The sequence below is a fragment of the Canis aureus genome, chromosome 4, assembly GCF_053574225.1.
Source record: "Canis aureus isolate CA01 chromosome 4, VMU_Caureus_v.1.0, whole genome shotgun sequence".
Lineage (NCBI taxonomy): Eukaryota > Metazoa > Chordata > Mammalia > Carnivora > Canidae > Canis > Canis aureus.
Window position 1 is genome coordinate 15,491,552 of NC_135614.1, and position 26,157 is coordinate 15,517,708.

Sequence of the window (26,157 nt, forward strand, 5' to 3'; positions counted from 1 at the left end):
TAGAAAATGAAATATACTAGAAGATTGGATGTTCAAATAGGATTTATTCCATATATGGAGTGGTGGTTTAACACTGAGATATCTATTAATGCAATTAAGTACATTATCAGCTTAAGGGGAGAAAAACCAAGTGACCATCTCAATAGATATGGTAAAGCATTTGATAAAATTACACACCCATTTTTCACTTTAAAAAAACTCAAGTTAATCGGTGTTATAGGATTATATTCTTTTTTTTTTTTAGGATTATATTCTTAACTGAGAATATGCCAACACAAGAAACTCTCTAAAAGTATCTTAATGAAAACATTAAAATACCCCTAAGGAACAAGGCAAAACTGATTATTATTATCAACAATGCTTTTTAGTTCCTAGCCAATGTAATAAAACAAAAAAGAAGTCAAAATAGAAGAAAAAGAAAAATATTGAAAATAAGACACAAAGCTTTCATTGTTTGCAGATGGTATGATATGAAACCATCATTAAGAAAATAATATTTTTTTGGGCGGCCTGGGTGGCTCAGTGGTTTAGCGCCTCCTTCGGCCCAGGGCATGATCCTGGAGACCAGGGATTGAATCCCAGGTTGGGCTCCCTGCATGGGGCCTGCTTCTCCCTCTGCCTGGGTCTCTGCCTCTCTCTCTCTCTCTCTATCTCTCATGAATAAATAAAAATCTTTTTTTTTTTTAAAAGAAAAGAATATTTTCTTATATATTGGGTAATAACTCAATCGAAAAGGCTCACACTGATAATAATGAAACCATAACATTTTTAGAAATGACCCTAACAAAAACATGCAAAAATAATACAAAAAATGAGTAGTTTTAGTAGAGATAATTCTTATTAAATCTGAGTAAGTGGAAAGTAAAACATGTTCACAGTTGAGAAGACTCAATTTATGAAGATATCACGTCATTCCAAATTAGCCTTTAACTCAGTATAATCACAATATGCCATGATTATAGTGGCACTTTACAAATATTATTTTAATTTTTTATTGTGGAGCATTTTAACCAAATACAGAATAGAAGGAATAGGATATTAAGCCTTATATATCCATTACCTAGTTTCAACAGTTATGAGCTTATGGCCATAATGGTTAAGTATCTTAATATGTGACTCTAAAATATAATGAATTTAAAGTAACTCTTTAATATCATCACTTATGCAACCAATGTTCAAGAGCTCTGATTATCTTATAACTTGTTGTATTTGTATTTATTTACGCATCCATGTGTTTGAATGTGTGAGGTAGCACCCAAATAAAATACCTATGTTGCAATTAGATTCTTATGTCATTTTAAATTTATATGTTTACTATTTGTATTTTTTATTTCCTTATAATTTGTTTGTTGAAAAATCCATGTCTTCTACCCTATAGAATTTTCCACAGTTTGCCAATCACATTCCTGTGGTATTCTGAACATATCTCTATCTTCCATATTTCTAGTAAATGGGTAGTTAAATGTTGGAAGACTAACTAGATTTCAGTTCAAATGCTTAGTAGAGTTTATAGGTGGTATTCTACAATTATATTAGGAGACAGATAATGTCTGGTTTTCTTTTTCGTAATGTTAGCAACCACTGATCATCATTACTTAGATCTATTATTTCATTAAGGGTTAAAAATGGTGATATTCTACTTCATCATTCTTTTTTTCATTGATGATCTGGATACTTCGATGAATAGAAACTTCCATTCTTCAATTATTTGATTAAACTGAGATACAGTTCATTTAGAAAAGACAGAATACGTGCTGCTAGATTATTCTCCTTTTGTTGATAGTTTTCAAAATAATAAATTGAATTTTTAGTATCTTCCAAAAGTGACTATAGGTAGACTATAGGTAGGCTGAATGATTCCCCCCCACCCACCTCAAGATGCTTACATACTAATTCCTGAAACCTCTGAATATGTAACCTTACATGGCAAAAGGAGCTTTGTAGATGTGACTAAATTAAAGGATTTGAGATGGGGAGATTATCCTGGATTATCTAAGTGGGCTCAATGTAATCATAAGGTTTCTTATAAAAGTAAAGGAAGAACGGAGAGTCAAAGTCAGAGAAAGGGAGAGAAATTTAAAGATCTATTGCTGGCCTTAAAATGGAGGAAGAAGCCAGGAGTGAAGGAATTAAGGTGGCCTTTAGGGGATGGATAAGGCAAGGAAACAGAGTCTCCTCTAGAGCCTCTAGGATGAATGCAACCCTGTCACCATGTTAAGTTGAGAACTTCTGACTTTCATAACTGTAAGATAAATAAATCTGTGTTGTTTTAAGCCACTCCATTTGTGGTAATTTGGTATAGCAAGAATAGGAAACTAATACAGACTTTGATTTAATAAATACTTGTATGTGCTACATACTAGAAATACACACACACGAATTTAATTCTAACTTTCATATTAAAGGAAAAATAAACTATCATAGATGAACTGTATAACTAACCAAATACTGCTGCTGCTGCTGCTGATGATGATGATGATAATAATGATGGAGGAGGAGGAGGAAGAAGATAGAGAAAGAGATGAGGCAGAAGAAGAGAAGGCTGGGCAGCCCCGGTGGCTGAGCGGTTTAGTGCCACCTTCAGCCCAGGGTGTGATCCTGGAGATTCAGGATCGAGTCCCATGTCAGGCTCCCTGCATGGAGCCTGCTTCTCCCTCTGCCTGTGTCTCTGCCTCTCTCTCTCTCTCTCTCTCTCTCTCTCTCTGTGTGTGTGTGTCTGTCATGAATAAATAAAATCTTTAAAAAAAAAAAAGAAGAAGAAGAAGAAGAGAAGGCATTGCCATATTAGATACCAAAGCAGTCTATAAAGCTATGGTAGTTAAAACAATATGGTATTTAGACAGGGATTGGCAAACAGACCAATGGGATCATTGGTCAAAGGTGAGACCCCTTGAGCATTAATAAGAATAGTAATTAAAATAGATCAAATGTAACAAATGTGTGCTATTAAGTATTTAAATAAGTGACATTGAAAATCAATCAGGATAATTGGCTATGTGTTTGATATAATAGATTAGATTTCTGAAAAACAAGTAGGAGTACTGGTTTCCAGATCTGCATGTAAGGAGTTTGAATTTTCCAGTCTATCCTAATGAAGAATAAAAAGCTGAATAGATTGAAAACCAACAACGCTTCTTCAATTCATATGAGAAGGAAGGACGCAGGGTGGATGGCTCCCCCCAAGACTGGAGAGACAGATAGGCAAATACAGGTCACTGTGGCTTATTGTAACAGACTCATGAGTGGAAACTGCCATGGGAACCGTGCTAGGGTAGGAAAACCTGAAATGTAATTGATGAATTGCTGGAGGCTCAGTGCCAACAACTCTTGAGAGTTTAAAACTCCAAATGGGCCCAATCATGAGGGGCCCCACTAAATTGTGAGATTTACCTCCCAGAGCTTCATCAGGAGTCCACAGCAAATATTGAGAAAAATGCCATTGGGCTCCTGGCAGGGGGAGAGGAAAAAGAACCATTTTGAAATATGCCAGACCACTTAGTTATTCCTAACAGGACCTGCACTCAAGGGAAATGAGTTAACCAGAGCCTAACCTGCTGAGATATTATCACAGTCTGACCAACTGGGCAAATGGAAACACCCAACTCCAGCCCACTCTAGCCATGCTGTCCCATCTAAGGAGGGAGAAAAAAGTAGAAACTCCTGTTAAGTTTACGGTCCAGAGGCACGGGGTCCCTAAAAGACTGATATGTAGTCATAGAACTATAGAACATGTTCTCTTCCCTGACACCCCGCCACCGCATTACTAAAGCCTTACATACAGTAGTTCCTTTTGCCAGTCTACCATTTACATTAGCTCTAAAAAATGAAATACTGAAGTATAATATAAATAAATAAGTACAAGATCTGTGTGACAAGAACTACAAAACTCTGAAGAATGAAATCAAGAACTAAATAAATGGAGATATAGTCCACGATCCTGGATAGGAAGACTCGATATTGTTATGCTGTCAGTTCTTCCCAACATGATGTATAGATTAAATGCAATTGCAAAGTCCCAAAAAGGTATCCTATGAAGATCAAAACACTCATTTTAAAGTTTAACTACATCTGAAACTAACAATGTGTTAGTTGGCTAATTAAATTTTTTAAATTTTTAAAAATTAAAAGATAAAGTTTATATGGAAAAGCAAAAGGCCCAGCCTACCCAATGCAGTGAAGAAGAAGAACAAAGTCAGAGAACTGACAGTAGCTGACTTCAAGACTTATTATCAAGCTAAAGTAATCAAGACAGTGTGGTATCCATAAAGAATGAACAAATAGCTTAATAGAACAGGACAGAAAACCTAGAAATAGACCTTTATAAATATACTCAATTGGTCTTTGACAAAGGAGGAAAGCAATACAATAGAACAAAGATAGATTTTTTAAACAGATGGTACTGGAACAACTGGTTATTCCACATACAAAGAAATGAATCTAGACACAGAACTTTAGACCCTCTACAAAAATTAACTCAAAATGGATCACAGATCTAAATATAAAACACGAAACTATAAAACTCCTAGAAGATGACATAGGAGTAAAACCTAGATGACCTTGGGTATGGCCGTAACTTTAACATACAACATTAAGGCATAGTTTGTGGCAGAAATAATTGAATTAGCTGGACTTCATTAAAATCAAAACCTTTTGCTCTGGGAAAGCCAATATCATGAGAATGTGAAGATAAGCCACAGACTGGGCGTAAATATTTGCAAAAAATACGTTTGATCCAGAATATGCAAAGAACTCTTAAAATTCAACAATAAGAAACAATCTAATTATAAAATGGTCCAAACATCTTAACAGACACCACACCAAAGAAGACATACAGATGGCAAATAAGCATATGAAAAGATGCTCCACATCATATTTCATCAGGGAAATGCAAATTAAAATAACAATGGTATACTACTACACACCTATTAGAATGGCCAACTGGAACACAGACAGCAGCAATGCTAATAAGGATGGAGAGCTCCCTACCTAGTGCATTCCCAAGAAGTACTGATGCACATTTTGTAAATTAAGTGCACGCATATAAACATGTCTCCATACTAATATATTGACAGAGATCATTTGGGTGTTTACAAAATAAAAGACTGAATAGGAAAAATAGGTGAACTCTCAATCCATAAAATTAAATACTTTGCAAGTGTGTTGCTGCCACATTTTAAGTATAAATTAGGTTTAGCCGGAAAGTGATTTATAGAGTAAAAATCTGGTGTTGTGCTATAGCATCCCAAATTTTTCCTAAGAAAATAAAATTGATATTATGAATTATGTATACATAGTACATTTTAAAAATATTTATTCATTTTCATTTTACCAAACTGACAACACATCAAATCTTGGATCATTTGTACCTTCAAAGGTTATATATATATATATTTTTAAACATACACACATACATATTTGTGTTTGAATATAAAAACCTCATAAGATTTCTTTGATAGTTTCTCTAAATATACAAAATGTAACAGATAGATATAGTTTTATTTTTGACCGTGTAAGCCAACATACTTGATATGTTTCAGAATTTTACTTTATAACATGGACATCTTCACAGGGACTCCCCCTGCACAAGCCCAGGAGGCACCACTCACACTGTAGTCTATGTGATTAATGGAGTTGTGCATTGTACAAACTGTGCAGCTGCTGGTGCAGGCCCTGTTTTCACAAGTGGTACTGTTGCAGAATCTGATTATTATAAATATAGTATACTTAGAAAGATATTTAAAGAAAATGATAAATATACCTAAGTGGTTACCTTGCCTAGAGTCATGTTTTGGCAGCCTTTCATAACCCAAAATAATACCACTTAACGTCAGCAAATGTAGAAAATTCAGACCTCTCTAAAATCAGTGAATGTCAATTGTATATAATTTCATGTTCTGAGCACTTATTCCTAAAGCAAAAACAAAATAAAGAAAACACTTTTTCATCCTTATTTCAAAACCCACACAGATTATGGGTGTTAATGACACTGTACTTAAAAATTGTTAGCTTTTGGGGGAAAAAATAACCAGATAGGAACATAAATTTTATTTCCTTTCTTTAAACTATAAAGTTACGGTGTCCTGAATAAACAAAATAAGAGACTTATGTAAACATTCACCCTTTTAAGAGAAAAAAAAAAGCAACAAAAACATCACATGTCTGATCATATTTTGAAAAGGAGAAAGGCAACTGAAGCGTAGCTATAAAGATATCTTTTTTTTCTATTCAGTTTACCCTTGAGATGTACCTATCAAAATAATCTAAACTTATCCAGATAATATTTTTAATCTTGAAAAAGGTTTTTTTTTTTTTTTTTTTTTTTTTTTTTTTTTTTTTTTTTCCCTCATTGGATGATCCTATTAGCAAACTGCTGGAAGGGAAAATCATACAGGACATAATTTGTAGTTTGACCTGCTCACATTGGGTGTTGCTAAAGAAAATCAATCAGAAATTGTTGTGTTAAAATAACTCTATCGGGTCTACCTGGCATGTGTGACTGACTATGGAATCTATCATTTAAAGAAAATAGTTGACGCTTGGGTATACAATTTATCAAACTTCACTCCAGCCCTTTTTCTTCAAAGCACAGAAAAATAATCATCCCTCCCTAAATATAAATCTTTTAAGAGAAATTCAGGGATCTGTCTCCAGTAAAATAATTGATAAATGGCAGAGCATAATTTAAAGATGGTTTCCATCACAGATCACATGGCACGTAAACTCTTGAACCTGTCACTCAAGTCTTTTCATATGTTGGCTCACTAGCATTAATCTCAGCTCCTCTGTGGCCAGTTCTCTGATTGGTTTTTTCATAATTACAGGTTTCCTACTTCCTGCTGCTATGAAGTAAACTCTTCCTACTGCCTGAAATGCTCCCCAACCTCTCTTCTGCCAACCCAAAGCATTCCCTTATAGTTCAGTTTGAGGGACCCATCTCTTAAGGAATCAAAAATAGAAAAAGGAAGAAAAGAAGAAAAGAGAAAGGCAGTGAGGGAAAGTAGTAGAATGGGTGAAAGGAAGGGAGGGAGGAAAGAGTACTTTCTCTAACATTACCTTTTTTTTCCCTCAGCATTAAATGCCTTCCAAATATAGCATTACATCTTGGGAACTAATTATGCAGTTCTGTGAGATCAGGACAACTGATACTATTTTTTCTTGTTTTTCTCAGTATAGGAACTATATACATTCACCTAGTGTTTGATAATTTTTTACTGAATCAATTAATGTAAAAGAAGGAACATTTTATTTCATTGCCTAAACCCAAAACATTATATTTGGAGAATATTATTTCAGTGTGTAATTTAAAAACTCTGAATCAATCCTTTTAAATACCAGTCATTAAACCGATTACCAGAAAATTAAAAGCTGAGATAGAAGAAATATGCTCACATTACTCATTTTTAATTATGAAGAGTCTGCTTTAAATGGACCACCTTGGGAATGTTTGTTGTGTAATGGGAATGCTCATTATAAATTGAGATTGAGACACCAGAGGCCACTAATATGTTGACCACATCAAAATTTATAACTTCTATTTTAGGAGAGGGGAAAGCAACAAACAAATCAAACAAACTCTGAAAAATAAAATTTACACTACAAATGACGGAAAGATACAATAGTCTATTACATGTAATTTCTGGGACATCTAGGTGGTTTAGATAGCTAACCATCTGCTTTTGGTTCAGGTCACAGTCTCAGGGTCTTGGATCCTGGGATCAAGCCCCACATTGGCCTCTGGGCTCAGTAGGGAGTCTGCTTCTTCTCCCCCTGCCTCTCCCCTGCTCATGCTCTCTCTCTCTTTGCATCTCTCTCTCTCAAAAGAATAAATAAAATCTTTTAAAAATATGCATAATTTCTTCAATGAGCAAAAGGAGAACATATTAATGGAAAAATTAACAATGCATATTTAGAAAAGAAGATGTATAAAAAGCCAATAAATGTATATAAAAATTTTCACATTAATACTCAAAGAAATGCAAATTGAACTAAAATGACCAAATTTTCAAAAATGACAATGATACACATTGTCTTATGAGAGTGTGGTGAACTGACACTCTCATATACTGATGGGAGGGGTATAAAATGGTAAACTCTCCAGAGAGCAGTTTGGCAAGATATATCAAACCTCAAAATGTGTTTACCCCTTGAGCCAATAATTGTACTTCTCGAGTTTTTCCCAAAGAGGTAATCAGACAATGTGCAAAACTATGGAAGCATATATTTGTTTATAGTAGAAAAAAAATGTAAAACCCAAACTGTGAAGTACCTAAATGTCTCATTAGAAAAAAAAATGTTTTAAAAATATGTGGTGCCTCTATCTAATGTAATGCTGTCATTATTAAGAGTACTCATATAGCATTGTGTTTATGGTGGAAAATTATTCACACTATGTTAAGTGGGGAAAAAAACCCAGACTACTAAATGTGTTTGTGATTGCAGTTTATAATTTTATATCCATATGCATGTATATATACATAGAGAAGAGGCCCTGAAGGACAGACATCGAATCTTTATCTGTAGTCATTTGATGTTGATAGTGTACCACATAATCTCTGCTTTCCCTATGCACTTGTTTGTATGTCCTGAAATTTTTTGCAGTCAGCATGTATTATAGCATATAGCTGTTTTTCCAGAGTAAAGACTTAAACTATCTAAGTTTTATCTCATTTCCTTTTATTTTCCTTATTCAGCATTATTTCTTTTTTCTTGCTTATTTAACTTTAAAAGATTGCATAACATTATGAAAATGTCTTTTTTTTTTATTTTGAAGAGATGCGTTTCATGTTTATGTGATTAGGCAGTGTTCTTTTTCCCTAAAGCAAAAGGTTCTATTGCAAATGAAGATTTAATTGTTACTCATGGATGAGCATCTTATTATTCATGAGTTATATAAATCACCAAAATGTCCAGAATGATCACAGTAAGACCTGGAAAAACAAGGACGCTAGCTACAGGGATTTACTTAATTACTTAAGATCCTATCTGGCCAATAGATGGTAAGAAGTGGCAGGATGAACGAAGCCTAAGAAAAATCAATATGTCTCTATTCTGTGACTGTATACTCAGAAGAATCCATTAATAATTCAAGCTTCTGATTTAAAGAAAAAATGATCCTTTCATTCTTCTCTAAGATGTCCAGATATGTCTAAAACAGATTATATAATGTTCAACAGCCCACATTTGAAAAGGAGCATATTCAAATCACAATGTGTTCAGTGAAAAATAACCTGGATTTTCCAGGACCAGAGGACTGACTCTGAGGAAGAAAAAGTTCAGAGAAGATATAATAACTATCTTCAGATCTGAAGTTCTGGCAGGATAAAAAAGAGATTTGTCTTGTCTGTATAACTCCCAGATGGCAGACCAAAGACCAGTAACTGGCTATTTTCGGGGAAGATTTTGACTAGGTATATGCAATCACTTTCTAAATAATAGACATATCCAGAAATGGAAAGGATAAGATGTGGGAAGGCAGGGGCTTATGCCTTCCACACTTTGATATTAGCAACTCTTAGCACAGGTCCTGGCAAACAAAAGGCACCTATTAAATTTTATTGAATGAATTGAGAGGCAATAAATTATATCTTCATTGAGTATTTTCTAATTCAGCTACATGATTTTTGTGGATAGATATTTTGTAAAATAGTTTAAAGCATTAGATGGAAAATTGAGTTGGATCATCTATAAGCATGTGGCCATCCATCTCAGACTTTTCTAGGATTTTCTAGTATAATTCCAACATAAACTATTCTTGTCCTGTTCTTCCCTTGAGTATACTTCCAAATGTTGTTCTCGTTAGTAAAGTCCAAAATTTATGAAGAGGAAGTCTGAATCTAGGTAGCATAACTAATAGAATGACGAAGTAGATTCCTTTCTACAGGCTGGAAATCATGTTGGACTGCTATATAGTTCATGTGGCTAGAGAACTACAGTTGTTTATTACTAAGAAGTCATTTGCTAGAAATGTATAACTAACTCTGTCTTGGTAATTATAGACTTAACTATTACAACTTTCTGTAATTAAATGAAGTCAACCAAGATTGTATATAGAGTAACATATTTTTATTGATTATTTTCTTTAAGAAGAAGATTGTGGTTACAGTTCTATAGTATTGGGCCATATATGTACCAATGTTTCCATAGCATTCAAGTTTGATTACGAGGCCAGACTTAAGTCTTGGTAAGTGTTTGACAGATGGCTGAGAATATGCAAGTAAGTGTGCATTGTGCAGAAAAGCATGCAAGTGAAGAGTCAATCAAGAGAGAATAAACATGCTTAGAAAGAGGCCACCTTATTGGTATTCTGACTACAGAATCAAGCAACTTTCTATGCAAATTACGCAGCTGCATCAGCACCATTGACACTATTGGAGTAAAGAGGATAAAAACCCCAAAGTTTTCTGTGGCAAACTAGCTCTGTGCTTAATCAAGGAAATAATATAAGGGTAGGTGAGGTACAGTGTTTTTTGTTGGTTGGTTTTTTTTTTTTAATTGCTTATTTCTTTTGTTTGCTTGAAGCACTAATGACCATAGCAAACGTGGCAAGTTTAACTGATGAATATAGAGTTACATAGCTCCCAGAGCATGGCTTTTGGACTAATAAGAATTTAGATGGGAACAGCAACCTACTTTCCCTTTTTTCAGAATTTGCATGCCTGCTGGTACACACAGAATCATGCCAATGCTTGTGGGTGGAGATTCTCTCTCTCTTTCTGTGTGTGTATCTGTCTGTCTGTCTCTCTCAAAAGAAGAGCTAAATGGATGGATGGTGCAACTATCCATCATTCAGAGAATGTTTTGCGATCTTTATTCAATACTGCATAACTTAAAGAATTAAGGCCTTTTAACTAAAGAGATCAGGAACTTGAGACAGGGAAAAGACACAGCTAACAAATGAACACAGATATTTTTGCTCCATTTAAACAGCAAAACTCTAACTTGAAAGATCTCTTCTTCAATAAAAAGCAAAATATATATGACATTAATATTTACAATTTGAAGCAACTCGTGCCTTCTGTGAAGCCGTTCTTGATTTCCATAAGCCATGCTGAATCCTCCTTTCCTACTGACTGCTCTTGGGATTTGACATTAAGGCATTGTACCTTACGGTGTTGGTTTATATGTCACCTGACTGTAGGGGAGTTCCTCTCAGGCCTGCTCCTGCCTTTTGAAATATACACACATACATATATACACAAAAACAGTTGATTCCTAAGAGCTGGAGGGAAATAGTTAATCTTACTTTATATTGTAAGCTTTCATTAAAAGGTCAGCCCAGACATTATGCATAAGGTACCACCTACACATCTGGATATTTCCCTGTCCTTTCATGTTTCCTCTATCATTCTTAAATATGTGCACAAGATCCTTAATGCTTCTCCATTCAAGAGGTGGAGCTTAATTTCTCTTTCCATGAATGCAGGCTGGCTTTAGTGACTCTCTTTTAGAGGACAGAATATGGCAGAACTGATGGGATGTCACTTCTAAAATTAGGCTCTAAGAAAACCTGTGGCTTCCATCTTGTGATTACCATGAGGCTTGCTTGCAGTACCTTGCTATCTGTCTCTTGAGTCATTTGCACTGGGGTAAGCCAATTGCTGTGTCATAAGGATACTCAGTAAGCTTCTAGAGAGGCCCATTTGAAGCCTGCCAACAGCCACATGAGTGCAGTAGGAAGAGGATCTTTCCCAAGGTGAGATGATTACAGCCTTGACCAACAGCCTAACCTGAGCCAGAACTACCCCGTTGAGCCAGCCCCAAATCCTGACCCACAGAATGGTTGACTTTACATGTTTGTTATTCTGAGCTGCCACATTTGGGATAATTGACATAGCAACAGATGAGTAACATATTTTCCATTTAGAGCAGTAATTGAAATCTCTCTCTTTATCCCATTTCAGTCACCCTCCAGTGTGTGCTTGTTCATCGTCTTTTGTTTTCTCTTCCCCTGTGTCAGGCTGCTGTTGCACAACCCACTTGGCCTGCTCTGTCTAATGGCTCTTCACTCTCAGGAAGCCTCGGAATTGTTATAAAAAAGTCAAATTCTCCACCATGAATAGCTCATATCCCAAACTGGATTGTGCGTAATAGGTGCTTAATATCTCTTCATAGTATAACCAAATTTCAATTTCTTCTGATTTGTGCAAACAAAAATCATTCATTTTAAAAAATAGTACTTTCTTATTAGTTCAGACTAGAATTACAGAGAGTAGTGCTTAAGTGTTTGGAACTAAGCCTTTCATAAGCAAGGATTACTTATTGGTAACTATATAACTTCACCTGGTGCCTGAACCAAGCAGATATTGGACTCAGTGCACTCTTTGGCATCAGGAACCAGGGATAGATGTGCATTTAAGTTCTACATGGACAAAGCTCAACAAGTACTTTGCTGAGAAGAACAATTATAGGTTCAAGAAGACTGTCTTATAAATGCATTTCCAGTTCTAGGTATTGCCAATAATTTTCAGAGTTGTGCCTATTGCCACCTTTAATAATCAAGATAATTATTAAACAATTGTGGTATGCTTGCCATACTAAGTTCTCTGAGTCAGTTTGTTTCAAATATTTTTTCCCCATCAGTTCATGACATGGGATAGCAAAACAAGAACAGTTACTCATAATGCTAAATGAGCAAGAGAAAAGGACAGTGATTTAATGAACCCACAGGCATGTAATTACAAGCCAAGTACTGTAAAGGAAAAATACAGATTACTGTAAAGACCTATATTAGAAAGTATTCTCTAATTTGGGGAATAGCAGATCCCAGAAAGCCCCTCTGAGCTAATTATCTCTGGGTGGAGTCCTAAGATAATAGGAGGTAACTAGGCAAAAGTGTAGAGGGAAGGTAAGGTAAGTTAGCTGAGCATTTACAATATGCCAGGAACTGTCTAAGCACTTCAGGTAATCAACATAGGTAATCTTCACCATAGGAAGTAGGCCCCAATTTAACCACATTTTAAAGATCTGAGACTTGAAGACTAATGTCCATATGCTTACTGCTATTCCAGACTTTCTTTGCAAAGGCTTTGATTTAATCGCTACGGGTACCAAAGAAAACCATGAATGAAAGAGATTGTTCAGACCACTTTTAAGCTAAATAGCATGTCATAATATTGGTTACCCATAGAAGTTTTAACAATTAAAACACCAACAAGAAAGACATGGTTTAACTTTATTACCTTCCAAATACGTACTCTAAGAAGATGGTATAAATACTACTACAAAAAACTTATTTTTTAATTAATCACTTTTACTTTTTTTTCTTTATGCTTTCTACACACAACCCCATGATATTCTTTTTTATATAAAAATACTGCTAACCAAATATATATACTGTTTATGTATATATTATAATAAAAATGGACACTGTTCCTGTATATTAAGTTACAGCCAACATTGAGAAAAGAGAAGAGAATATACTTTATTATTCTTTGTTAAATAACAAATGTTTGGAGTAATGTGATCATTAAATGCAAATGAGCATAACTCTGATATAAATGTAAACTTTTAAAAACTTGAAATATCCCTTAAGATAAACTCTTTGCCTGAAGTTCTGAATATTTAATTGTTCCGTTTTCACAAAACGAGTACCAAAACAAACAAAAAAAGTGAGTATAGTCACCTATTCAATATAATTAGTTATCTAGGTAAAACTTATAATTGAACATAGCTATTTCCTAACTATATTTCAAATATCATAGATAAATCCTACATTAAATATTTGGCCTATTGTTTGGGTAGATTTTGTTTGCCCCTCCAAGATCCACTCTCCCTTTTCTACCTTACTCTGTGCCTCAGAAGGCCAACATTTTTGGAAATTATCAGTAGACTCCTTCTAGCCAGGCCAGTGTAGACTGGGAGATGGATGGAGGGCATGAGTGGGAAAAGATAGGCTAAACTGGTTTTCCTCCCAGCACCCTCTGTATTGAGTCACTGAATGTTGGGTATGTCCTCTACAGAAGGATAAGCTTCCTGTCCCGTCTATACAGTCCTTCTGTCTGTATTCTGAAAACCGTTCCATCCTCTTCCCCATTCAGCCCAGGGAGAAGGACAGATAGGGTACTGAACCATCCTTGTTACTTTATCCCAAACCAGCCTTCATCTTTATAAATAGCCCCTTTAACTACCCAGGGCCAGTTACCTATTTTCCTGTAGAACTATGACCATACAGTGATTGACAATAGGGCTGGCCTCAGAAACTAGACTTCATGGAATTCTGAACTGGGTTGATCACATGCATATGTGATATCCAGATAATTTATTGGGCAGGAATAGGGGGAAGTGGGAAGGCAACACTGAGGAACATGGTATTAGGATAAAACAAAAAAAATGAGAAAATAGAGGTCGAAGAGAAAGAATGTATTGATCTGGGTGCACTTACTCGGGATTCAGGATTTGACAGTGTGGCTCGAATACCCAGAAGTGGCTTTACTGGTCGCTAGGCTGGCTAACTAAAGGCTGAACTCCGTAGGGCCTACAGTCAGTGAGCATGATGTGCCACAATTTCCCCACTATGATGTCAAGGAAGGATTCAGATAGCTCAGGAAGAGGAAGTAATATACAACCCATTTAGCCACCTGCTAACTATTGATCCTGGGTGTGTCCAGAGGACAGTCTCCTTTCATCAAGGCGTTAAGAAATGCATTGGTGAGGGAGTGAGTACCATCACTGGTCCCTCTCTGGTGACTGTTCTCTGTAGGCTGACTTTGAACAGGAGAGTGAGAGGCTGGGAACCACCTTTGGAATGTAGATCACATTTGCCATTCCTATGACATGTTCATGCTTTCTTAACCACTAAACGAGTTTTTAATAATATTAGTGAGAAAAGAATGCTACAATGAAATACCCTTTTAAAAGATCTCCAGTAAAATCTACATGGGACACTAACACTTTAATAAATGTACTCTTACATAATTAATACCAGAAAACCACTAAGTCCTATTGCAGGTTTGCCACAAGGTGAGAACAGAAGCTGAAACGTGAGCCTGGTCCAAAGTAAGTCACTTACTAGTTGGGTTATCATTGACAATACTCTTAATCTCTATGAATCTCAATTTCTTCATCCACAAAATGGGGGAATAATATCTGCCTCTCATACTTGTGAAGATAAGCAAAATAGAAGACAGCAACTCAACTCACAAGCTAATTAAGTTTGCCATCTTCTGAGCTCCAGCACCTCAGGCATTTCTCTCTCATAGCACTTGCAACCTAAAACCACATACTGTACCACCAACCCCTTAAGTTTGGGATCCGTGACTCCTTATCTCACTTTATATCCCCAGTGTCAATACCTAGACACATATTAGAGTCCAACAGTGTGAGCAGTTGAATGAATGACTAAATGTGGTATTTGACGATGAAATGGAACCAGTTATCTTATGATTTGCCTTCCTTTCCATTCCTCTGTGTGCTTAAATTCTGTTTCCGTTTTCTGCCTTTATACTCATGAACAAATTACTTAATCTTACTGAGCTGTAGTTTCCTCATCTTTGAAGTCAGGATAACTTTGTATACTTATAAAAGTGATATAAAAATAAATTGTAAAAAATAAAAATAAAAAATAAATAAAAAAAATAATAAATAAATTGTAAGGGCACCTGAGTGGCTCAGTTGGTTAAGTATCTGACTCTTGATTTCAGCTCAGGTCATAATCTCAGGGTCATGAGAAAGAGCCCTGCCTCTGGCTCCATGTTCTGTGGGGAGTCTGCTTGAGATTCTATCCCTCTCCTTCTGCCCATCCCCATCGCTCTCTCTCTCTCTCTTTCTTTTTAGATTTATTTTAGAAATAAATCTAAAAATAAAATAAGAAATTATATAACAGTTAAAGTATCTGGAAAATAAGGAATACTGCATAAATTTTATTTCCCTTTCTCTTCCCCCTTTGTCTATTTCAAGTGCCTGGCACTTTATAAACACTAAAACAATGCTGTCTATGATGGATCACACATGAAGTTCTAATTTTAAAGTTTATACCCCATTCATTCCTTTAAAAAATTCCTAAATATTAGATTACTACCCATGGGATTGAAAAATATTTTTAAAAGTCTTTTATGGTTCAAATGCTCTAGCAATTTGGAAGAGGCTCTACTTCTGAAACTTATTTCAATAAATCCAAAATGGATAGATGTGGAAAATATTTAACATTCAACAGTTAATTTTGAATGGAAAGAATATATAGTTAATTTTCCCCTTTTATTTACACAAATCATAAGAGACAGTTTAGATAGGTTACTCAAATGAAGCTCCCCAAATCATTTCTAATGGGATACATCAACTCAAGTGTTGCCCAAAGATTATTTCTAACAAATGTACATATTGTTTGACTTTACTTGGAATAAACAAAAAGCTTAAAATTAAATTATTGCTTAGACATAGAGCCATTAAGTTAAAACAAGTCCAGACATTTGGAATTAAGTCAGTTTAAGATAGTCACCTTTGATTAAAACATGGTTACAATATTTGGATTATTTTATTAGCTTTATGCCATAACCATAAAAATTCAGTTAAATTTTAACAGTAAATTCATAGTGCATTTAACACAAATTCAAAAACACAAAAACTCAGTGCCTTTACACAAATTCATTTTACATACTACAAAGGACTCCAAGAATTACTAAACCACTAAAAACAAAAGACAGAAACAGAAAAGATTTTTTTAAGTCAATTAAATCACTACTGGCCTGCCTTTCTTCCTTTCAAATAGAAAAAAATATATATAATTGACAAAACTCAGTGCTATTTCACTCATTTTTTTGTAGGGCTCTAACACTGCATCACTATCTAAAATATAAGTAATTTAAACTGATTTAGAAAAGGAAGCTTTACTTAGAGCCTTATTTGTGTTGAGTGGCTTTTCAGAAATCACATTTTTCAGATTAAAGGAAATGTTTTGGTAATATAAGCTGTACTTGCCATTTCAAAATTATAAAATGAATCAAAGGATAAAGGACATATTAAAGCATGGGTGACTTCATAAAATAAGTATTTTACATAACTTGTAAATTTGGATTTTGGTAACTTGAAGACAGAATGATTTAAAAATGTAATGTATTAATTTGCCCAAAAAAAGAATAAACTTACCTTCTTACTATCTTGAATGAGATTTCCAGTGAGTTGTGAGTTTTTTTGTATATGATCAATGGAAAACTTTTGTTCTTTGCCATGGATTTCCAGTTCCTAATATATAACAGCATTGTGACTAGAGGCTTTAGACACTGAATCTGTGTGCATGTGTGTGTACAGATAAAGATATAGAAAGAGATAGTGATACATTATAGTGACTACATTATAATAGCTTTTTTAAGGAGCTCTTAGATTTAATTAGAGAAACCCTAAGTTTCTATTGAATAGTTTGGATCCTAAAAGCAGTTGTTATGCTACTGATATTCCCTGAATATACAGTAAACTGAGATTCTCCCCTTAGGGACAGTGACAGGTCTTGGCATATACATGCTCAACTACTGGGAAATACTAAAAGTATAACAGATTGCTTGGACAAGCATAAAGATTTGAGAGACAACAAAGAGCTGAGGTATGGTTGAGTGACAAGGATCATCTCTTACATAAGCACACTCCTTCAAGACTGGGAAAGGTGGTTATTTCATCCAGAAGCCAACAAAGAGTCATACTACTAATTGTCCATACTACCCAATGCAATTTTACAGATTCGGTGCAATTCCTATCAAAATTCCAATGGAATTTTTCAGAGAAATAGAACAGAGAAATAGAACACATTATCCTAAAATCTGTATGGAACCACAAAAGACCCCAAACAGCCAAAGTAATACTGAGAAAGAGCAAAGCTGGAGGCATCATGTTCCCTGATTTCAAAATATATTACAAATTATAGTAACTAAAACATTATGCTATTGACATAAAAACAGACATATAGATCAATAGAACAGAATAGAGAGCTCAGAAATAAACCCACACATATATGGTTAATTAATCTATGACAAGGCAAGAATGTACAATGGAGAACATTTCTCTTCAATAAATGGTGTTGGAAAAACGAACAGCCACATACAAAAGAATGAAACTCGACTACTATTTTACACTACACACAAAGATAAACTCAGAGTGGATTAAAGATTTGAATATAATACCCAAAAAACATAAAACTCCTAGAAAGAAACATAGGCAATAAGTTCCTTGAAATAGGTCTTGGTGATGGGTTTTTTTTGTTTTGTTTTGTTTTGTTTTTGTTTTTTGAATCTGATACCAAAAGCAAAAGCAACACAAACAAAAATAAACAAGTGGGACTACATTAAACCAAAAAGCTTTCTGTATAGCAAAGGAAATGATAAAATGAAAAGGCAAGCTACTGAATGGGAGAAAATATATGCAAATCATGGATCAAAGAAGGACCTAATATTCAAAATATACGAAGAACTCAGACAACTCAATAGTAAAGAAAAAACACAAACATGCTGATAGAAAAATGGGTAGAAGATCTGAATAGATATTTTTCCAAAGACCTACATATGGCCAACAAGTACATGAAAATATTCTCAACACCAGTAATCATCTGAGAAATACAAAACAAAACCACAATAAGATATTACTTCATACCTGTTAAAAAGGTTATTATCAAAAAGACAAAAGAAAACAAGTGTTGGCAAAGATGTGGAGAAAAGGGAACTCTTTTTTTTTTTTTTTTTAATTTTTATTTATTTATGACAGTCACAGAGAGAGAGAGAGAGAGAGAGGCAGAGACATAGGCAGAGGGAGAAGCAGGCTCCATGCACCGGCAGCCCGACGTGGGATTCGATCCCGGGTCTCCAGGACCGCGCCCTGGGCCAAAGGCAGGCGCCAAACCACTGCGCCACCCAGGGATCCCGAAAAGGGAACTCTTATGCACTGTTGGTGGGAATGTAAATTGGTGCAGCCACTATGAAAAATAGTATGGAAGTTCTTCAAAATGTAAAAATAGAACTAGCACACAATCCTGCAATTCAACTTCTAGCTGTCTATCCAAACAAAGAAAATATTAACTTAAATGGGTATTTACTGCAGCATTATTTACAATAGCCAATATATGGAAACAACCTAAGGTCGATCAATGAATGGATAAAGAAGATAGGGGGTGATGTATGAATGTTATTCAATTTAAGAAAGAACAAAATCAAGATTTTGCAACAATATAAATGAAATGAAAGGGCATTATGAAAAGTGAAATAAGGCAGACAAAGAAAGACAAATACTATATGCTATCTCTTATATGTGGAATCAAAAAAAAGGAAGCAAAAACCCATAAACAAAACCAAACTCATAGGTAGAACAAATTGGTGATTGCTAGCAAGGTGCAATAAACACCAGGAGAAATAGGTGACAAGTATCAAAAGGTAAAAAGAAAAAAATATATTATCGACTTTTCAAAACAGCAGAAATATGTTCCTTTGGAGTATTACACAATAAAGCATATTTTTTACAGATAATTACAGATTTCTCAATGTGAAAACTACTTCATTCAAAAAATAATTATTCTGGCACATATGCTTCCAGATCTGATTGATTATCTTATAATGGATCATGCACTAATCAAGAACAAAAATAAAGTGGATAAATTTTTAGAAGTTCTTTTGAAGGCTTTGGAGATCTTGTAAGGCAGTTAGGATTTAAGAGGCCGCAATCCCAGAAAGAAGTGAGCCCAATATTTATGTGCTGCTTTTCCCCTCCCCTAGTGTTATTTGTTTTAGGAAGTACAAGGTGAGAAGTTGAGAAATAGGTAGAGGGCAGCCAGCCTTTAAGAAGGAGAAAATCCAACAGGACTTTTGGCAATTTTATAAGAATAGGAAAGCAAGGATTAAAGTATGAGTATGCCAAGGCTGTCAGGATTAAAAGATAAAGATCACAGGTAGAAGGTAGGCGTAGACCAGTGAACCTGATACTCTAAGACAGCTATGCACTCCAGGCATATGCTCATTCTTAAGCTTTGACAGGCAAACGACTCAAATGCTATACAGATAACATCTCTGTAGCAAAGCAGAGCTTATAGCAGTCTTAGTACAAGGGGCATAAAAAATAAAGTTCAAAAATAAGCTGGTCAGTTGGGATCCTGAAGTGATATATCCTAAGAAGTGGAGGTGAATTAAAGGCATGTTTGGCCTTACAATGTTTGGAAACTAGCTCCATTATTTCCTATACATAATTGGATTGGAATTATCTACTTCTACTTTGTACCTATCTGGAGGAAGAAGAACAAGTCAGTGATTTGAGGGACAACTTCAACTGGCCAAATATATGTGTAATGGACTCCTAGAAAGAGAAAGGGAGAAGAAGAAAAACTATTTGAAGAAATAGTGGCAAATTTTTATCTGAATTTCATGAAAAGTATAAACTCACAGATCCAAGCAAGAAACTCAAGAAACCACGAAGATGAGACACATAAAACTAAACTATGAAATATGATAACCAAATTGGTATAAAACAGTAGTAAAGAGAAAGTTTAAAACAATCAGAAAATAAAAATACTTCATCTTTTTTTTTTTTCTTTCACATAGAGGAACAAAAGTAAGAATAACAGTATAGTTCTCATTGGATGATAGCAAAGTTCTCCTTGACAACATGCAAGCCAGAAAGATGATTAAGCACTAAAAGAAAATAAACTGTCAACCTAGAATTCTATACCCAGTGAAGATATCTTTCAAAACTGCAGGTGAAATAAATATTTTTCCAAAAGTACAAAAACTTAAAAAGATATCATCAGCAGACCTGCATTACAAGAAATGTGAAAGTGAGTCCTTTGGGCAGAAAGAATGATACTAGAGAGAAATCTGGATCTATACAAAGGCATGAAAGAACTGGAAATGGTAAACATGTGAGCCAATATCAAATAATGAAAAAAATGTAAATATCTGACTATTTAAAGCAAAAACTAAAACTGTATTACTGGATTTATAACATATAAAGAAACTAAAATTTATGACAACAGTAGTACAAAGGCCAAGAGGAAAGAAATGGGAGTATATTGCCATAAGTTTCTATACATGAAGTAATACAGAGTATTACTTAGGGTAGAAAGGATTAAAGATATATACTATAAACTCTAAATCAACCACTAAAATATACCAAAAAATATGGCTAATCAGAATTGAAATGAAATAAAAATATGCTCAATTAATCCAAAAGAAGACAGAAAAAGAGAAAAAAGGACACATGGGACTAATAGAAACAAATGACAAGGTGGTAGATTTGAACTCAACTATATCAATTATCACATTCCATGGAAATGTAAACCTAACCTTAGCAGTTAAATGTAACAACCCAAACAAAAGGAGATCATCAAATTGCCAACTGTATGACCCAGTTATATGATGCCTATGATAAACACACTTTTTTTTTTAATAATAAACTTATTTTTTATTGGTGTTCAATTTGCCAACATACAGAATAACACCCAGTGTTCATCCCGTCAAGTGCCCCCCTCAGTGCCTGTCACCCATTCACCCCCACCCCCCGCCCTCCTCCTCTTCCATCACCCCTAGTTCATTTCCCAGAGTTAGGAGTTTTTATGTTCTGTCTCCCTTTCTGATATTTCCTACCCATTTCTTCTCCCTTCCCTTATATTCCCTTTCACTATTATTTATATTCCCCAAAAGAATGAGAACATATAATGGATAAACATACTTTGAATATGAGAACACAAATCAGTTAAAAGTAAAAAGGATGGACAGTATATATACCATGCTAATAGTCATGAAAAGAAAGGAAGAATAATATTATAAATATCAAAGAAAGTAGATATTAGACCAAAGAATTGGCTAGTGAAAAAGAAGGTTATTACATAATGATAAAGGGGCCAATTCAAGTGGACAATTATAAACATGTATGTACTTAATAACAGAGATTCAGGGGATCCCTGGGTGACTCAGTGGTTTAGCACCTGCCTTCAGCCCAGAGTGTGATGCTGGAGTCCCGGGATCAAGTCCCACATCAGGCTCCCTGCATGGAGCCTGCTTTTGCCTCTGCCTGTGTCTCTGCCTCTCTCTCTCTGTGTCTCTCATGAATAAATAAATAAAACCTTAAAAAAATAACAGAGATTCAAAATATGTGAAACAAAACTGCTGGAACCACAAAGAGAAATTGATAAATCCATAATTACAGTGGGCGATTTCAACCCTTTTCAATAACTGATAGAATAAGAAAACTAAGTTAATAAAGATATAGAAGACTTGAACAATACTACCAAATATTTGACATAGTTGACATTTATAGAAAACAGAAAATATTTCATTAAACTGAATGAAAAATATTTACAAATTTGTCCATATTTTGTACCATAAAACAAGTCTGAATTAATTTCAGAGAATTCAAATCATACAAAATGTGTTTTCTGATTACAATTGAATTAAATTAGAAATCAGTGACAGAAAACTCCATATTTGCATAAGGTAATAACACAGTTCTCAATAATCCATAGATCAAAGAAGAAATCAAAAAGAAATTTTAAAACCATTTTGAATGGGATGAAAATTAAAACAAAAAAATCAAAATTTGTGGGATAAAGCTAAATCAATATTTACCAGGAATTGAACCATTAAAAAAAAAAATGGTTCCATTTGTAATGGTACCATTAAAAAAAATGTCTTATATCTCTGACCACAACTTCCACTTTAATTAGCAAAAAAGAAGATTAAACACAAAATAAATATGAGAAAAGCAGTAATGAGGAACAGAAACAAATAAAACAAAAAAGCAGAGCTATTTCTTAGAAGATCAATAAAATTGATGTCTTTGTGGAGCCTGAGCAGAGAAAGAAAAAGTTACCAGAGAAGACAAAATTACCAATAACAGCAACAAGAAATATGGCATTACTAAAATTTCTACAAATGTTAAAAAGATAATAAGGGAGTATTATTGTCAAGATTTGTGAAGGATCTGAGATTTTTACATACTTTACAGGTTAGCTATCAGTTTCATGGATGCTGGCAGAAGACCCCAGACTCCTGAGCCAGAGACATGTTAGAGAAATATATGTAAAAATATCGAATTACACTAAAAGAAAGAATAAGGAAGGAAATTAAAAAGCTAAGAGCAGAAATTAAAATGAAAAATATCAACCAATAGAGAAAATTAACTAACTTATGCAGTTATTCCTTAGAAGGACTAATAAAATCAATAATGTCCTAGCAAGACTATTTAAGAAAAAAGAGAGGACACAAAATACAATGTTAGTAATAAGTTGGAGATCTTTAAAACTCATACAGACATTAAAAAGATGATAAGATAATATAAACAATGTTGTATCTAAATTTTTATAATATTTAAAAATTATATGATTTGTAAAATTTAAATAACCCTGTATCAAAGAAATCAAATTTAATTAAAATATTTTTATTTTTATTATTTTTTAAAGATTTTATTTATTTATTCATGAGAGACACAGAGAGAGAGAGAGAGAGAGAGAAAGAGAGAGAGAGGAAGAGACACAGGCAGAGGGAGAAGCAGGCTTTACTCAGGGAGCCTGATGTGGGACTCGATCCTGAGACCTCAGGACCATGCCCTAGACCAAAGGCAGGCACTAAACCGCTGAGCCACCCAGGGATCCCTAAAATATTTTTAAATTAACTTAAAATATTTTCCATAAGGAAATTTCCAAGGCCAGATATCTTCATATTTAAAAAAGAAATAAAACTAATCTTATATAAATTTTCCAAGTTTAAAAAAAGATTAACATAACCTTAATTTCAAAACCTTACAAGGATATTACCAAAAAATGGAAATTTTTGACATATCTCTTATGAACATACATGCAAAATTTCTAAACAAGGTGTTAACAAATCAAATGCGATGGCGTATGAGAAGATATTCCACCATGAACAAGTTAAGTTTATTTCAGGAATGCAGGATTTATTTAATATTTGAGAATATATCATAATTTACCACCTTAGAATAAAGGAGGACAATCTTACGATCTTCTCATTAGGAGGAGAAAAATAATTTCATAGATTTGATACCCAGTCATTATAAAATCTGCTAGAAAATGTGGAATAAGTAAAATAATTAATGGTCAAATATTGAAAAAATTTACTCCTGAAAATGGGAATAGGGATGTCTACTCTCACTACTTCTATTCAGTATACACTGGAAATTTTAGCCAGTGCAATAAGGCAGGAAAAAATTGGGGTATAGAAATGGGAAAGATTTAAAACTACATTTTCACATTTGACTTGATTGATAATGTAGAATGCAAAAGAATCTACAGAAAAAGTGGAACTTAAAAAAGAATTTTGTAGGGATGCCTGAATAGCTCAGTGGTTGAGCGTCTGCCTTTGGCTCAGGGAGTGATCCTGGAGCCCCGGGACGGAGTCCCACATTGGTCTTCCTGCATGGAGCCTGCTTCTCCCTCTGCCTGTGTCTCTGTCTGTCTGTCTCTCTGTTATGAATAATAAAATCTTTTTTTAAAATAATTTTGTAAATCAAGAAATAACCAACATACAAACATAATTTTTCTATATACTAACAAGAAATAATTAGGAAATAAAATTAAATAAAATGACATTTATAACAATATTTATAATAACTTCAAAAAAAAGCATGAGATCTAACTGGAAGTGCATAAAACATATATACATAGAAGACTACAAAATGTTACTAAATGAAAGAACATCTAAACAAATGAAAGAATACACAGTAGCTATGTATTGGAGGACTCAATATAATAAAGATTGCCATTTCTCTCCAAATTGGTCTACATATTCAACATAATCTTATTAAAAATCCCAGGTTTTGTGCATGAATTGACAACCTGAGTCTATAATGTATAAAGAATAGTGAACGACAAGAAAGGCCTAAAACAATCTTGAAGAAAAAAATTACAGAGTTTATACTATCCTATTTCAAGATTTGTAAATCTACAGTAATTACAACAATGTGCTTAATTTGGGAGATATAGACCACTGGAAGAGAATAAAAAGACTGCAGAAAGAGACCTCCACAATTACATGATCATTTAGTTTAATGACAAAGGTGGCAATGTAGTGCAGAGACGAAACCAGGGTCTCTTCAGTAAGCGAAACTGGATCAAATGTATAATTTCATAAGGAAAATAATGAATGTGGACTCATAGCTCACAATATAAACAAAGATCAATTTCAAATGAGGGGTAGATCTAAATATGAAGGTTAAGGATGCCTGGGTGGCTTAGTTGGCTGAGCGTCCAGCTCTTGATTTCAGCTCAGGTCATGACTTTAGGGCTGTGAGATTGAACCCACACTGGGCATGGAATCTGCTTAAGATTCTCTCTCCTCCTCTTGCTGTGCCCCTCCCTCTCTCTAATACAGATGATAGATAGGTGGATAGATGGATGGATAGATAGATACATATACATACATACATACATACATACATACATACATACATACAAAGGTTAAACATTTAGGCTCATAGAAGGAAACTTAGAAAATATCATAATGGCCTTATAGAATACTAACCATAAAAGAAAAAAACTTATTAAACTATACTGTATTAACATTACAGACTTCTTTCCAACAAAAGACACAATTAAAAGCACAAAAATTCAAGTAGATTGGGAGAAAGTATTTGCCATAAAATGTATGGGAGAAAAAGACTTATCTGTAATAGATAAACAGTTAGAAAACAGTAAGATATGGGGCAGATAAACCAGTAGGAAAAAAAAATGGGCATACTTGAACATATACTCCACAAAACATATCCAAAGGAAAAGATGTGTCCAACTTTGTTAGTCATCAAGAAAATGCAAACTATTGAAACTACCTCCCCATGTGTGTTCTCTCCACATGGTCTCCCCATGCAGCTAGCTGGGCTCCCGACATGGTGCTCATTACATGGATCCCACAAGTGAAGTTTGCAAGAGGGAGGAGGGGAAGCCGCCAGTCCTCTGAGGTTAGGCTTAGAATTGGTACAGTGTCACTTTGATCACTTTGCATTGGTAAAAGCAGTCACAGAACCAGCTAGGATTCCAAAGGAGGGGAAATAAATTCAACCTCTCAATTCAAGAAGTGCTAGAATTTGCAGCCATCCATAATCCGTCACATCTTCCCACTTCCCTAAAATTTATGCTTTTCCAAAACTAGCTCTATCATCAAAGTTCATTTCAAATCCTCTCTGTTATGAATTATTAACCCCCTAAACTGAAAATAGCTCTTCCATTTCCCCCTGTGAACTCTCATTTTA

The 26,157-nt window shown here is 34.4% G+C and overlaps 1 protein-coding gene and 1 long non-coding RNA gene across 4 annotated transcripts in view; one reads left to right on the forward strand and one right to left on the reverse strand.

Annotated features, from left to right (window-relative positions):
• Window positions 1–14,470, reverse strand: part of LOC144312227 (uncharacterized) — a 158,483-nt gene extending 144,013 nt beyond the window's left edge. The window contains exon 1 of the long non-coding RNA XR_013377697.1: window positions 14,381–14,470. This is a non-coding gene — a long non-coding RNA (uncharacterized LOC144312227). The remainder of the gene's footprint in view (window positions 1–14,380) is intronic.
• The window catches only part of CABCOCO1 (ciliary associated calcium binding coiled-coil 1), a 117,338-nt gene that overhangs the window by 40,833 nt on the left and 50,348 nt on the right, over window positions 1–26,157 (forward strand). The gene's annotated exons all lie outside the window — the stretch shown is intronic.